The sequence below is a fragment of the Phaenicophaeus curvirostris genome, chromosome 3 (assembly GCF_032191515.1).
Source record: "Phaenicophaeus curvirostris isolate KB17595 chromosome 3, BPBGC_Pcur_1.0, whole genome shotgun sequence".
Lineage (NCBI taxonomy): Eukaryota > Metazoa > Chordata > Aves > Cuculiformes > Cuculidae > Phaenicophaeus > Phaenicophaeus curvirostris.
Window position 1 is genome coordinate 40,760,689 of NC_091394.1, and position 16,081 is coordinate 40,776,769.

Here is a 16,081-nt window from a genome sequence, read left to right on the forward strand (position 1 = left end):
GTGGACTACAGGAGGGAAGTGAGATTGTGTAGGGAAAAAATCAGAAGGGCTAAGGCTCAGCTAGAAATTGGATTGGCCAAGTCAGTGAAAGATAACAAAAAATCTTTCTACAAATATATAAATAATAAAAGGCGGACTAGGGAGACCATACAGTCCCTATTGGACACAGAAGGAACAACAGTAACAGGGAATGAGGAAAAGGCTGAGGTACTTAATGCCTTCTTTGCCTCAGTCTTTAGTAGTAAGGAGGGTCGTTCCGTCTGTGTACAAACCCAGGAGCTAGAGGAGCATAATGAGGCTCCCATGATCCAAGAGGAGGTGGTCAGAGACTTGCTAGCCCGACTGGACAGTTACAAGTCTATGGGGCCGGACGGGATTCACCCTAGGGTACTGAAGGAGCTGGCGGATGTGCTGGCCAAACCCCTTTCCATCATCTTCCAACAGTCCTGGAAGACTGGGGAAGTCCCACTGGACTGGAGGCTGGCTGATGTTGTGCCCATCTACAAAAAGGGCCGCAGGGAGGACCCAGGAAACTACAGGCCTGTCAGTCTGACCTCAGTGCCAGGGAAAGTCATGGAGCAGGTGATCTTGAGTGTTATCATGAAGCACATGCAAGAGAACCGGGTGATCAGGCCCAGTCAACATGGGTTCACAAAAGGCAGGTCTTGCCAGACTAACCTGATCGCCTTCTATGACAAAGTGACCCGGCTACTGGATGAGGGAAAGGCTGTGGATGTGGTCTTCCTGGACTTCAGCAAAGCCTTTGACACAGTTTCTCACAGCGTTCTGCTTGAGAAACTGTCAGCCTCTGGCCTGGACAGGCGCACACTCTCCTGGGTGGAAAACTGGTTGGATGGCCGGGCCCAGAGAGTGGTGGTAAATGGTGTGAAATCCAGCTGGAGGCCAGTGACAAGTGGGGTTCCCCAGGGCTCAGTGCTGGGTCCAGCCCTGTTCAATGTCTTTATCAATGACCTGGATGAAGGCATCGAGTGCACCCTGAGCAAGTTTGCGGACGACACTAAGCTGGGTGGAAGTGTCGATCTGCTGGAGGGTCGGGAGGCTCTGCAAAGGGATCTGAAAAGGCTGGACCGCTGGGCAGAGTCCAATGGCATGAGGTTTAACAAGGCCAAATGCCGGGTCCTGCACTTGGGGCACAACAACCCTATGCAGTGCTACAGACTAGGAGAAGTCTGTCTAGAAAGCTGCCTGGAGGAGAGGGACCTGGGGGTGTTGGTTGACAGCCGACTGAATATGAGCCAGCAGTGTGCCCAGGTGGCCAAGAAGGCCAATGGCATCTTGGCTTGTATCAGAAACGGCGTGACCAGCAGGTCCAGGGAGGTTCTTCTCCCTCTGTACTCGGCACTGGTGAGACCGCTCCTCGAATACTGTGTTCAGTTCTGGGCCCCTCACCACAAGAAGGATGTTGAGGCTCTGGAGAGAGTCCAGAGAAGAGCAACAAAGCTGGTGAAAGGGCTGGAGAACAGGCCTTATGAGGAGCGGCTGAGAGAGCTGGGGTTGTTTAGCCTGGAGAAGAGGAGGCTGAGGGGTGACCTCATTGCTCTCTACAACTACCTGAAAGGACGTTGTAGAGAGGAGGGTGCTGGCCTCTTCTCCCAAGTGACAGGGGACAGGACAAGAGGGAATGGCCTCAAGCTCCGCCAGGGGAGGTTTAGGCTAGACGTTAGGAAAAAATTCTTTACAGAAAGGGTCATTGGGCACTGGAACAGGCTGCCCAGGGAGGTGGTTGAGTCACCTTCCCTGGAGGTGTTTAAGGCACGGGTGGACGAGGTGCTGAGGGATATGGTTTAGTGTTTGGTAGGAACGGTTGGACTCGGTGATCCGGTGGGTCTCTTCCAACCTGGTTATTCTGTGATTCTGTGATTCTGTGATCTTTGAAGACACCCCTTGGTTCCTTCCCGGTTACATGCAGTTTCCACATGGTCAGATAATAAATCAGCTAAGTTTACAAAGTTGTCTTAGTTCAGCAATCTTCAAGGTTGTAGTCCTGTGCTTTGTCAAACAGCTTCTAAATCCCCCTCTTCCTCCCTTCCTTTTTATCTCTGGGCAACTTGTTCTTTAGTTGCATAAGGCCGCATTCTTTGAGCTGGCTAATCTCCTGCTGGGGCCCGAGGTGATTTGTTGCTTTTGATGCTTGCTTCAGGCGGTTTCAAAAGGCTTAGTTGTAAAATTCAGTAGATACTATCTATATAAAAAATGTATATTGTCATGGTAACCTTTAGCATTTAATTAAGATAGCATGGTGGCTTTGTCTTTCTTAACAAGATGTTCCTATGCTTTGGAACAGAAAGACAGTTGCTCCTTTAGTCGGCTTGATCAGCAAATTACTTTCTGTTACTCATTACAATGGGACTTAACACACCTAAACTTTAAAGGTCTGCCCTGGCAGAGTTACTTTAAATATTAATGTAATATATGGCTTAGAGAAGCTCTCAAGCTGGAAACATCCACAGAAAAGCGGTCACGACCAGACTCACAGAGCAGATGTGAAGAAATCTCTCTGGCTGCTCTGTCACTGCCAGCAAAAGAGCCCATGGGAGCAGGGTGTGTTAGGGTCCAGAATCTAAGAATGAGACGGCATGGCAAGCTGGTACAAAAATAAAGTACAAAATTTATTCTCTTGCGCAAGAGCTTAAAAAACAGGCTGGCCGCCAGGGATGCTCTCCAAGGGGAGAGACCCCGGCTGTACCTGTGGAGTTACATTTATAGTAAAAGTAGGCACATACAAAATTGTTAGTTGCAATCTTATTGGCTGGTCTAGGGGTACATTCTTTGTATTCCTGTTACATTCTGATAGACTCCACCAATCTCTTATTGTCTGTGTATTCTTATCCCTGCGGCGTGTATGCAGTACCCTCCCATCCGTGCATTATCTCAGGGGGCGCATATGTGCGAACAGCTTCCAGCCCGGCCCCCAGCCTGCCATAATGGCTTTTACATTCCTTCCTTTTCTTTGCTTAATGACCCTCACATTCCCCCCTTTTCTTTGAGACTGAGTCAATTCTTTGACTCTTCGTCCTCGGTATAGAGGGGGTTGTCTCCGATTCGATCCTGCACTAACCTCATGAGGGCGTTTATCAGGCATAGTCCTATTAGCAATACTGCAACACTGAGAAATGAATTTGAATTGGTTTGAATGCTTGCGGGGATTCCCAAAATACATGGAACACTGAAAAAATGGCATTTAAACAAAAGGCCACACTACTGTATGTTATACAAGCAAGTTTCCCCAAATGTTTACAGACACATCCAACCTATGCGAAAATAAGGCTCCTCTTAATGGACACATTAACAATAATATTACACTTCACTTTAGTTAGCCTTAATTTTTAAAGGTGTTAAGCGTTCTGTTGTCCACTGACTGGTAGGTGATTTTCTTCACTTGATCCAAGTTCTTCCACCCCGATTGCTGCCAAGGCTGTTAGCAATACTTCGTATGGCCCGTTCCACTCTTCTCCCGGTGGTTTTCCTGTAGAATCTTTAACAGAAAACTCATCCCTGGGTGTAAAGGGATGTACAGATTGATCTTAAACCTCTACACCATGCAGCTTGTTTTCTTTTTATTTTGTTTGTTTCTCAAACAAGTTCAGCTAGTTTTGTTAGCTGATTAGACAAATTCTCACCTAATTCTGTGAGATCTTCTCCTGTATACTGCAATTGGTACACAGGGCTAATACTTTACTTCTATTATTTCAGAACGCAAGCAAGGCCAAAGGAAATGCTCGATGCCAACATAGATTGGCTTCTTGTCAATTTTTTTAGCTGAGCTGATTGCTGTTTTATCAGCAACAATCTGATGATTCACTTTCTCCACCTGGCCTCTGGCCTGTGGTCAGTATGGAGAATGTAACTGCCAATCAGTTCTTAAAATTTCACTAATCTTTTTACCATTTTAGCACAAATGTGTACCTCTACCTGGCAATATTGCTGCAGGCACTCCAAACGAGGTATAATCTCAACCAATACTCATGTGACTTCTGCTTTACTTGTCCTGCAAGGAAAAGCTTCTGGCCAACCTGAGAAAGCATCTGTTAATGCTAATGAATACCAGTGCGCCCCCCCATTTTATTGGAAGTTCAGAGAGATCTATTTGCATTCCTATTATTCACACCCCAAAGGGTTTGTTTTGTTTTCCTGCCATATTGATAATCAATTTCCTATCTTCCCTTGAATATTTATCCAATTTTAAATCAGAATCAGGGATTTGAAGTTTACTGTCTGGAATCAAAGCAGATATTACTTCTGCATTTTTCTGCGGCCATCCTGGCCTCAAAATCTCCTGCCAATTTGTTACCAATTTTCCAGCCAGTATTACCTCTCTGGTGACCTTTGTAGTGTGTGATAGCCACTTTTTCTGGAAGATTTACAGCTTCCAGCAGCTTTAGGATTTCTGCTGCATGTTTAACGTGTTTTCCTTGGGCAGTAAGGAGTCCTTGCTCTCTCCATACAAGCACCATATACCATCGTGAGCATGCACCACTCCAAAGATGTCCTTTTGCTAACTCCAGTGCTTGAGTTAAGGTGATTATTTCAGCTTTCTGGGCTGACATTCCTGGGGTAATGGTCTGGCTTCAATCACTCCTCTGGTGGTAGCCACTGCATATCCAGCCTTGCGATGTCCTTGCTTCACGAAGCTGCTTCTGTCAGTGTACCAAGAATCTTCCGCATATCACTGGTTCTGAAGCAGCTCCCCTAAGGAAAGATGCTGGATTCACAGTGTTAGTGGTGATTATATCCACATCTTGATCTAGAGGGGGAAAGCCAGTGACCTTTCCACCCCAACACCGCTGAGACTGTGTGTGACCCCATGGCAGTGGTTTTTGGCCCATAGTGAATTCTCGGGCTTCTTGTATATTCAGAACTACAGCTGCATCTGCCCGTAGGCATCCAGGCCATCCAACTGTCTGGAGAAGTAGGCTGCAGCCCTTTTTGCAGGGGCCTAGCTGCTGTGTCAGCACCTCTAGGGCCATCCCCTGTCTTTCATGAGCTTTAATTGTTCAAATGCCCTTTTTGCCTCCCAGTCCAACCAATTTCAATGATCCCATTGGATATTCTTTCAATGGTTCATACAATGGTTTCATTAAGAGTCCATCCATAAACAACACCAACCTGTCATTCCTAGAAAGGTTCTGAGTTCCTGGCATGAGTGTACAGCAAATAGCTTCCTTTTGGGCTGTCTGTGTCCTGTGGAGATCGAATCCAAGGTAAGTAAGTTGTCACTGCATAGGCTGGGCCTTCTGCTGAAACACCTGATACCTGCTCAGTCCAAAAGTTCAATAGACTTAAGGTCCATTGCTCACAGTCCTCCTCTGTTTGTGTAACTCTCAGGAGGTCACATACGGCAGCAGGGTTCCAGTCCCATGTTTCCAGGTCTCATGCTAACTGGTTCTCAAAAATAGTTCAGCTGTTCTCAATACTTTGAGGCAATACTGTTCAAGTTAGTTGTGTTTTACTACCAGTTTCAGGGTTTTCCTATTCAAAAGTAAGTCACCTTTTGGCTTTCTTCAGCCAATATCAAGCAGAAGAAGGCATCCTTCAAATCCAGTACGGTAAACCACAATTGATCTTTTAATTGGTTGGCAAGGTACAGGGATTCGCTACCACTAGATGTAGCTTTTATCTAGTTTCTTTACAGGAAATATTGGAGCATTATATTCTGCTTTTCATTCTTTTAATAACCCATATTGTCAATAATCATTTTTATCCCCCTTGCTATCTTCTAATCGCATTGGATGTTACCTGACACGGGCCAAATTTACCTCCGCATGCTCCACGTTTCTAGCCTTCCAGATATCTCAGAAGTCAACATGACTGGATAAACCTGTCCCAAAATCTCTGCTGTTACCGGTGTTTTTTCCACCTGTTTTAAAGACAAACTCAATATTTTGATTAGTTGATGATCTCTAGCTTTAAATTCTGTACCTCCTGCCCCAAGTCTCTAACTGCTTTAGTAAATCTCCTCTCATTAAGGTCTAGGGGCTCCTAGCAAACAAATTCATGTGTGCCCACTTGTTTTCCAATTCATATTTAGCAGACTGCACAAAGAATGCTATTTCAGTTTGGCCAGTAGCTCTTATTACAATCACAATATTTAATTTTCACCTACAGGAATCAGTTGCTGGTTTACACAGAGGCTCCCGTATCTATCAAGAACATAATCCTTTCATTCGTATTCCCCAGTCATTCAAGCTCAGCTACAGCACCCAATTCTGATTCCTCTACAGTATGCACATCGATTATTTCTTAATTCCAGACCCCATTCTCATGCCACGTTCTCTTGCCGCTCCAGGTGATTTTGCAAACTGGAAAACATATCCACACACATTACTTCTCCCAGTTCTCACACTTCAAGAACAACATTAATTACAAGAAGGTGTTATGGCCACTCTTCCCACAATTGAGCTCATACACCAGCCACCACTGATTATTAAAAACCTTTTATCAGGGTTTACCTGTTTGCCCAGCACTCGGTGGACCACTGATCCCCTTATGATTTAAGATCTTAATGATCTAAAATATATCCCAGCTGGCTCTTCTTTAAAGCGCAGCCACTCTGCCAGCCTCTCATCTTGTGGGTTCTGCGTTCTGGCTCCCCAACCGCAAATCACTTGCACTGCATAGGTGGGTCTTCCCTTGCTGTCCTGGAGTAAGATCCAGGACAACTCAGATCCCAACCATTTGTTACCCACAATAATCCATGTACAATCTGGACAGGATTCATCATTATTTTACAACAAAACAAATACAATTCTGCACAAATATCTCATTTCACTGAAAGAAGGAACAAATCATGTTAAGGAAGGGAATTAGATAGTTTAGCTTGTTCACCAATTGAAAACAAGGACAGTTCCACAGCAGAGACAGAAGACAGGCCTGAAGACCCAAGAAGGGGGGGTGGAGATAATGCCATCAGAGGCAAACAGGAGACACAAAGAAACTGCGATGTGGGTATACTAATAACTTCCGGAAAACAAAAGGACATTTAACTGTTTAACCAGCATTTCCTGGAACCCACACAAACAAGCATGCTCAACCTGCATAGAAGCCATGCAGCCGTGGGGGGCCCATCAGTGGGACACATTAGGTGGACTTAATCCATGTATGCCCCGGTATTGTTTATTAAAACCATTCCTGCTTAATAATCCAATTGGTATTGATAATTGGGCTTGGCTTTTCACACTATCACCACAAAAATAACACACACACACAACAACATTAACTTATTCACTTCAAAACATGGAGACCACACATTCACTTCAAAGCGACATATAGTGCCATAGTTCCAATTTCTGTGATTAATGTCACTCCACAAGGGGAAGAAATTTAAAATGTACCTTTTTATCTGAGGGTTCCCGTCTGTCCCCACACAGATCCAGTTGAGGAAGAGTCTCTCCGGAGAAATCCCCGGGGGTACCCAGGAGAGTCCTGCCCCCAATGGGTCCCGCAGACGGGCAGAGAGGGTCCCACCTGGGTCACCAAATCTGAAACAAAGAATTTACATTTAACAGTTTAATTTAACCATTAAGGCAGGTACACTCTATTCAGAGCTGGAGAAGACTCGGGATTTGTCCTCAGAGTGCCTCTGTCAATCAGTGATTTCAGAACTTTATATACACAAAATTATTTCCATATCCATATTTTCCCTTAAGTATCAAGCAGACTCTCCGCAGATAAACTTTACTATTTCACGTTTTCAAATTGTCCTTTTTACTGCACCAATGCCAATACTGTCTCTAACTCTTTTTTAACTCCACACATCAAGACTGCAACACACCACCCCCCCCCACCCCACTCTCTATCCCAGTCCCCGATCTCGGGCAAACACTCGCTGAAAGCTTTTTAACTCTTGACTCCTACAGACCGAAAAGGGGAAAATTTCGCAATCAAGGAGGAGAAGCAGGCTTGGATTTTTTCCCGTTTGGGTGGTGGGGGGCAGAACGGACTTTGATTCTGCATTAATCTCTAGGGTCAGATAAATTAATCTCTAGGGTCAGATAAATTAATCTAGGGTCAGATAAATTAATCTCTAGGGTCAGATAAATTTGGGAGAGGGCGAACGTTCCTTCAGGTGGCCAGCCTGTCTGGAACGTCGGCCACTCGAGTTGGCAAAATATTTTCAATTTTCCTACATAAACCGTATCCCCTGATGACGCAGCTCGTGCCTGATAATCTTTGAAATGCTGCGCGACCAATTCTAATGGCGTTGCCGCCTTTTTGCTTTTACTTTGACCCATTTAAAAAAAAAAAAACAAAAAACTATGAGGCAGCACAGGGAAAAATCAAGCAACCGATAACCAAACTATATCCGATAATCCGATGATCCTGACGCGTTAACAACTGAAGACAGAAATATAAATCCAAAACCGACAAAGACCTCAGAACAGGAGGGGACCGGGGGTAACCCGGCAAAAACCCAAACAGAGCTGAATAGAGCCGGCAAAAACCTGAACAGAGCCGGCAAAAACCCAAACAGACCCGAACAGAGCCGGCAAAAACCCACACACAGCAGGCAAAAACAGACTCAGAACGTGAGGGGGGCGGGGGGGGGGGGGTAAACCCCCTGTCTTCCCCCTCCAGGAGTGGTGGGGCGTCCCCTCACCAACTCTGGCTCTGGGAAGGAATACTGCGTCCAGTTTCTTCCGTTTGAGCCTACAGATGGAGCTCCAACAGACAACAGATAACAGAACTTACCACCTCCGGAGGTTTATTCACAGAGTCCCGTTTTCGCCGTTAGATCCCGGACGAGCCTCCACATGTTAGGGTCCAGAATCTAAGAATGAGACGGCACGGCAAGCTGGTACAAAAATAAAGTACAAAATTTATTCTCTTGCGCAAGAGCTTAAAAAACAGGCTGGCCGCCAGGGATGCTCTTCAAGGGGAGAGACCCCGGCTGTACCTGTGGAGTTACATTTATAGTAAAAGTAGGCACATACAAAATTGTTAGTTGCAATCTTATTGGCTGGTCTAGGGGTACATTCTTTGTATTCGTGTTACATTCTGATAGATTCCACCAATCTCTTATTGTCTGTGTATTCTTATCCCTGGGGCGTGTATGCAGTACCCTCCCATCCGTGCATCATCTCAGGGGGTGCATATGTGCGAACAGCTTCCAGCCCGGCCCCCAGCCTGCCATAATGGCTTTTACATTCTTTCCTTTTCTATGCTTAATGATCCTCACAGGGTGAAAGGAACAAAAACTAATACATTGCGCTGTATTTTCTGAAGGCAGACACATAAAAGCCAAACCAAGAAAATAAGAACAGCAGAAGAATCAAGACTGAATACACCATAACATTACGGAACATAGTCATTTCTTTGGAAAAAACTGCAGGAAAAATAAAAACAGCAGCAAAGCCATCAAATCCTGACTCATTAGTTTTGAGATACTTACTGTGAGAAATACTCCTTCACTGGTAAATATTAAAAAGGACAAAGTCTTCGAAGCAAAGATAAAATATTTTTATTATACAATTCAGTGCTGAATTGGATGCCCTTCTAAAAAAGGCATGAAGTCCTACAAAAACAGCGAGTATATATACTAGTTTTAAACAAAGAATATAAATCTCGTCAAGACTGCTCATTATATATTTTTTGACATATTCAACCATGTCCGGAGACTCCTGTCAGGTTATCATTGCCAACTATATCTTGTTAGATAGTTAAGCATCCTGTCTGGATATCATCTACATATTATTTCTTGATACATGACAGATTTATATGGCAAGATAATTAAACATGCACACCAGCTGCAGCAAAACTTATCAACTAATTCCCACACTTACATATCACTTTTCATATCAAAATGTTCTTAAGGAAAACAGGAAATGCAAAATATCTGTTAAAGATCTTTTTCTCTTGACTGTCAAGTCTGCTTTTGAGGATTTCCTACATGATTAATTTATCAACGTGATTATGCATAAGCAAAGAGAATAAAGAAAATTAGTATAATTTTTGCCTGTGTGCACACACACTGAATATACCTTTAGGCTATAACATGCATCTTTTCCCGATGAGTTTTGAACTAGGTTTATAGTTGAGAATTCCCTAAAAGTGCCATTTATGTTGCACAATGAAACAAAGAATTATACACTTAACAGTTTAATTTAACCATTAAGGCAGGTACACTTTATTCAGCCCTGGAGAAGACTCGGGATTTGTCCTCAGAGTGCTTCTGCCAAGCAGAGATTTCACAGGAAATTTATACACAGAATTGTTTTCAAATTCTAAGTGACAATTATACTTGTTCCTGGAACCTCATTGCATATCCAGGGGGAATGAAATCAGATCAGCTCAGAGTCGTTAAGGTGTGGCCATATCTGAGTGGTCAATCTCAATGACTCTGCAGACAAGAAGGGTCCTTGTAATTATCTTTAGTTGTTAATCTTGTTTCTAACACATTACAGTTGATGTAATTACAGCCTATTCCACCATTTACAAATCACCATTTCAACAAGAAGAAAATCAGTTTTCCATGGAAAAGGGAGATGTCCCTGAAGATCTACATCAATGACATCGTCATGTGGGGCAACAAAGAAAAAGTGTTTGAGAAGGAAAAAAAGGAGTAATTCAGATTCCCCTGAAAGCTGTTTTTACCATGAAAAAAAGCAATGTCAAGGGACCTATAAAGGAGATTCGGTTCTTAGGAATAAAATGGCAAGATGGATGTCATCACGTGCCTATGGATGTGGTCAACAAGACAACAACTCTCTATTAAGTAACCCCAAAGAAGAATTAATTTGAGTGGGGCCTTCAGCAACAACAAGTATTTTTGAGCATGTCAGACAGGGAACAGTTCATGTGGTAGCTCTTGAGCCTGCCTCTTGAGCCTGCCCAGACAGCACTATCCATGCAAAATGTACTCTACAGTGCAGCTGGGGAGCGCAGTCTCACCTAGAGCCTCTGGCAGAAAATATCAGGAGAAATCCAAGGGCAACCATTAGAGTTTTGGAGCTGGGGATATCAGGAATCAAAAGCCCGTTATACCCTGACTGAAAAAGTGATACTAGCTGTGGGAATGATCAACGAGACGGACTCCAGATAGATGTAAAGGCAGAGACCTTTATTGTTGGAACTTACAGGTTTATATACCTTTGCTCATCTGTCCATGCGCTTCCCATAGCAACCTGATTGGCCCAGGCCTATTGTCCACCGGCTAGCAATCACCAGCATCAACATTCAATTGCTGTCTCCACCCTGATTTGCATCTCTGATGTTCACCTCTTTGTTCAGTTTCCTGCTCTTACAACCCAAGGTCAGTTCAAAGACCCCAAGTCAAAGGAGTATTGAACAGGTCTACCTTGGTATCACTGATTCCTACAACTAGCAGCATATGAGGGGGGGTCAAGTCACTTCTGAAGTTGTTGTTACAGAAGCATGTCTCCACTCAGCGCCGCCATTGCCTGTGCTACACTGGATGTTCAAAGGAAACATCCCCTCCACACATCACACAACCAGCGCTACATGGAGTAAGTGGATAGCATTGATCACACAACAAGCTAGCTGGGGAAACACGACTGCCCAGGAATCCTGGAAGAGAGCATGGACTGGCCAGAAGACAAAGATTTTGGAGCACTGCCTGAGAAGTTGTCTCATGCCCAGGAGGTACTACCATATAATGAAGATGAAATGCATTAAGCTTTGTCTACTAATGGATCCTGTCATGTGGTAGGAAACCATCAGAAGTGGAAAAGCTGCTGTGTGGAGTCCCATGCAACAAGTCATTAAAGCCACTGAAGGAGAAGGCGAGTCAAGTCATATTGCAGAACCAAAAGCTACCCAACTAGCCCTAGAGTGAGAAAAGTGGCCAATACTCTATCTCTATACTGACTCCTGGTTGGTGGTTAATGCCCTATAGGGGTGGCCACAGCAGTGGAAGATCACTGATTGGCAGCACAGGGGTAAGTGCATTTGGGCTGTTGCATTGTGGCAGGTCATCACTGCCAAAGTAGAAAACATGGTTCTAAAGGCATGCCATGTAGATGTTCACAAGCCCAAAGCCCAAAGTGAAGAACACTGAAACAGTGAACAGGTAGACAAGGCTATCAAAATTGATATCAGGTGGACCTGCACTGGGAGCATAAGGGTGAGCTATTTGGGCTCACAAAACATCAGGACATCTAGGGCAATATGCAAGATGCAGACAGGTTTGTGATCAAGGCCTGACCATGGAGGTCATGACACAGGTCACTCGCTTATGTTAAACATGTTCTGCAGTCAAGCAAGCCACACAAGCAAATTCTTCTTGGAAGAGGGCAGTGGCTGGGTTTTCAGTATGGTGAGGCCTGGCAAATTGACTATATTGGACCACTGTCATGAACACACCAAGGCAAGCATAAGGGGCATTGGAAGGCAGGAATTGTTATTATGACACCTGGCTTGCAGAGCAACCTCTACAGGTACTGAAGCCCTAATTTCCAGAGACGATCTGGGATAATTACCACAGTAGGTGTAACACAAAACTTGGGTTATAGCTACCTGCAAAACCCAGAAAATTACCCAAACTCTGGGTCAAATTGCAATTCCTTGTTGAAGTAAGACTTGAAAACATAACATTTTTACCATTTTACATTTTTACCATTACTCCCCACCCCCCACCCCCCCCTCCTCATTTCCTAGGCCAAGACAGACATGGTGCATGTCATATCACCAGTCTCACAAGAGCGGGCATCTCCCTTCTGCATAGTCTAGACATAGCCAAGGAAACAGCTTAACTAGAGTAACAGGGCAATAAAAAGCTTCATGAGAGTTGAAAGTCTCTGAAAGCATATTGGACAACAGAAGCAGATTGAGAAGAGTGTTGTACCCTGAAGCAAGAAAAAAAGATAACTTCAATTTTTATAGTAGCTGGTGCATAAAAGCTTGCCCTGTCTTGTTTTTCTTAGTAGTTTTTAGGTCAGTTAAGAGACAGAACTATGGAACAGAGTTATAGGAATTTGAGGAGTACTACATGTTATCTAGAGCTTAGGAGCCTACCTCACAAACACAAATGGAAATGAGAAAAAGAGCAAAGCACGTCCCAGGTGGAAACCCCATCATTGGCAGATCTAGCAGGCATATCACTTCCAAGTTCCAACTCTAATACCTGACCACACAGCTGGAGTTTGAATAGGAGAAGGTGGAGTCCCTAGTGAAGCTGAATGAAGACTCAGAACTGGCATCCATCTAAACCTAGGCCTGCCAAGGCAAGTCAAAGAAGTTTGCACCATATCTGGTACAAGAAAGAGAAAGGAGGGTGAAGCCTGAATTACTCCACTAGCTCCATCAGCATGCACATGGCATGTTCAGAGAAACATGCCAGATTGTACCAATGTAGCATTCTTTCATTCAAGGTGGATTGTGGCAGAATTTCAAAAAAACCCCAGAAAGTTTGTGAAATCTTCAGTTCATCACAAAAGCATGGACGAATGCCACCAGCAGTAACATTGGCACTGAAGGGCAAGATATGAGCAGGCAAAAGCTGGCAATCAAGCGTGATGCATGATACGTAGAAGAAGCTCTCACATAAAACAGTTAATGCAGTCCCTGCAGATGTTTATAATTTTATGCAAGTTCATATCAAACAGTGTCCCCATGCTCAAATACACCCAAACAGCCTCTCTCTAGAATTAAAGGACAAGATGACTAGGCTGATTAAGAAGGAGGCATATAAAGCGACAGCAGAGAACAGAGTGACAATTGCAGAACAGAAGCAGCAAAACATAATGAAAAATGGAATCACAAAGAAAGAAAAATAGCAACAAGTTCAGGCATGCACAAGAACAAAACTATTTCTCTCAGATTTGGGTAGCAATTCAAGGGCTTTCAATCTTGGTCTCAGGAGGAGTTGGTTCCATACTGGAATAATGCATGGATTTGGAGCGTTTTTCACAAAATGCTAACTAATGATCAATTGAAACTTTAGTTCCTGCTCTCACCATGCCTTTCTACTGATATTGTAATGAGTAACAGAAAATAATCTGCTGATCAAGCTAACTAAACGAGCAGCGGTCTTTCCGTTTCAAAGCATAGGAACATCTTGTTTGGTAAGAAAGAGGAAGCCACAATGTTATCTTAATTAAAAGCTAAAGGTTACCATGACAATATACATTTTGTATATAGATAGTATCTACTGAATTTTACAACTAAGCCTTTTAAAACCACCGGAAGCAAGCGCCAAAAGCAACAAATCACCTCGGGCCTCAGAAGACGCAGATTAGCCAGCTCAAAGAATGCAGCCTTGTGCAATTAAGGAACAAGTTGCCCAGAGATAAGAAGGAAGAGGAGGTTTAGCAGCTGCTTGACAAAACACAGGACTACAAACTTGAAGACTGCTGAACTAAGACAACTCTGTAAACTTAGCTGATTTATTATCTGACCATATGGAAACTGCATGTACCGCGAAGGAATCAAGGAGGCATCTTCAAAGATGTTGAAACGAACTTGGGGGGGGGGAAATGAAAGGGGTTGCTCAGCTTGTTATAATTGAGTTAAAAACACAAGGTCCAAACGTGGATCAATTTAATATTTATTTAGATAGGAAAGCAAAAACAGTGCTGGGCGGCTGGGGAGTCACAGCTCTACCAAGGCTCGCAAAGTTAGGTAAGCTGAGCAACCCCTTTTATCCCTCCCCGAGTTCGTTTCGCATCTTTGAAGACGCACCCCCCTTCCTCTAAGGTACATGCAATCTCCATATGGCCAGATCTTATCTCTGGGCCATTTGTTCCTTAGTTGCACAAGACCGCATTCTTTGAGCTGACTAATCAATGTCTGCTGGGGCCCAAGGTGATCTGTGGCTCTTAACTCTTGCTTCAGGAGGTTTCAGAAGGCTTGGTTGTAAATTCAGTAGATACTTAACTTTTAGCATTTAGTTAAGATAGCATTGTGGCTTCATCTTTCTTACCAAACAAGATGTTCCTGTGCTTTGAAACAGAAAGATCGCTGCTCGTTTAGTTGGCTTGATCAGCAAATTACTTTCTGTTACTCATTACAATTCCCCCCTTTTCTCTTATTTATCCGTAATTTGCTGATCAAACCTGGACAGCACTTCACAAGCGGCAGTCAGCTCATGATCTTTGTTGGGTAAAATTTTCATCTCGAGTTCTGACTGCTTCATTACCATTAGCTGTACCTTTTCCAACCTGCTTTTAACAAAGGTTACAAGTTTATTAATAATTAGTAACAATAAATTCTGGAGCACCTGCAGTGATATTCGTTTTTATCACTTCCGAATCCTCCAGTTGAACTAGATCTACTCGAAAGGTTGGTGAGGATAGTGGTCTTGCATTAAGCCCACTGTCACCGTACAGGGCATGACAACCAGTGTTATTAATAGAGTCATGTTCCCACTATATGATACCTCTCCGTCTTCCTTGTCTACTCTTTTGCAGAGAGCAACGGGATAATACTATCTTCTCGACGGCAGTAGGTAATCTTCAGGGAAGTCTTAGGTTGTCTCTTTAATCCTCCTGTATTTATGGTGCAGTGTGGACTCAACACAATCCTCCCCCTTGACCTGCTTAAAGGATCCCTGGTTCTTACTGAATTATTTCAGAATTCATTTGTTTTGCTATGAAGCCTTTTCCAAGCAAACCTCACAGCACACCTTTTTACACTTTCTGCCAATCCACCTCATATACTTCCCAAAGTTCAGGTGTCAACTGTTTCCACCTACAAAATATTTTACAGATCTCTGTCTGTATTCCTTCTTCAACATATATGGTATTACTGCAACATTTCATGCAATAAGGCTGTCTTTTAAACGAGACACAGAGCCACTTCTTATCACACCTTAGACATTTACAAATCACCCAAGCCCAATGACCCGAAAGGGGGTGTTTCAGGCATGGTATTCCAAACAAATTCTCAGTCCTAGGAGTTCTAAGTATTTCAACTTCTAGTTGACAACAAAAAGAAAAATTTTGCGAAGTTCTTGTGAGTTTCTATAAACCGGTCCCTCCTGGTTGATTAGGTGTTCTTTCTCTTCTCCAAGGTGCGGAATATACCTTTTGTAAGGGATATTGGGGAATACTTGGAACCACCGATTTAGGTTGCGTCTTACTTCCTCCTGGGGTGACTCATTCGTCGG

At 43.7% G+C, this 16,081-nt stretch overlaps 1 protein-coding gene and 1 long non-coding RNA gene across 2 annotated transcripts in view; one reads left to right on the plus strand and one right to left on the minus strand.

Moving 5' to 3' along the window:
* The window catches only part of MRS2 (magnesium transporter MRS2), a 460,047-nt gene that overhangs the window by 257,706 nt on the left and 186,260 nt on the right, over positions 1–16,081 (plus strand). The window lies entirely within an intron of this gene.
* LOC138718580 (uncharacterized) lies at positions 2,666–6,862 on the minus strand. Its single transcript, XR_011337106.1, has 3 exons — positions 5,778–6,862; positions 5,128–5,202; positions 2,666–4,723 (listed from the first exon to the last, which is right to left on the minus strand). It is a non-coding gene; the product is annotated as an uncharacterized lncRNA (long non-coding RNA).